This window comes from Nestor notabilis, unplaced genomic scaffold (genome assembly GCF_000696875.1).
Source record: "Nestor notabilis isolate BGI_N333 unplaced genomic scaffold, ASM69687v1 scaffold8042, whole genome shotgun sequence".
Taxonomy (NCBI): Eukaryota; Metazoa; Chordata; class Aves; order Psittaciformes; family Psittacidae; genus Nestor; species Nestor notabilis.
In genome coordinates, this window is record NW_009919632.1 from 315 (window position 1) to 528 (window position 214).

At 62.1% G+C, this 214-nt stretch overlaps 1 protein-coding gene across 1 annotated transcript in view; it reads right to left on the minus strand.

Moving 5' to 3' along the window:
- ERI3 (ERI1 exoribonuclease family member 3) overlaps positions 1-214 on the minus strand; it is a 120177-nt gene that overhangs the window by 314 nt on the left and 119649 nt on the right. The gene's annotated exons all lie outside the window — the stretch shown is intronic.

Sequence of the window (214 nt, forward strand, 5' to 3'; positions counted from 1 at the left end):
AGTATGGGCCTGTGCTGCAGTGGGATGGATCCATGCCCAGGACCCGGAGGCTTGCCTGGGACAGTGTCATCACCCAGGCCGCTGGCTGATACATCCCTGGGTTCTCCAGACTGGTGCTTGCCCCACAGCCAATGGGGAGCTGGTGGATGGGGAGGGCAGCATTCCTACAAGATGGACCCATGACAGCCCCAGCTTTTGGCCAGTGGCTGCCTCC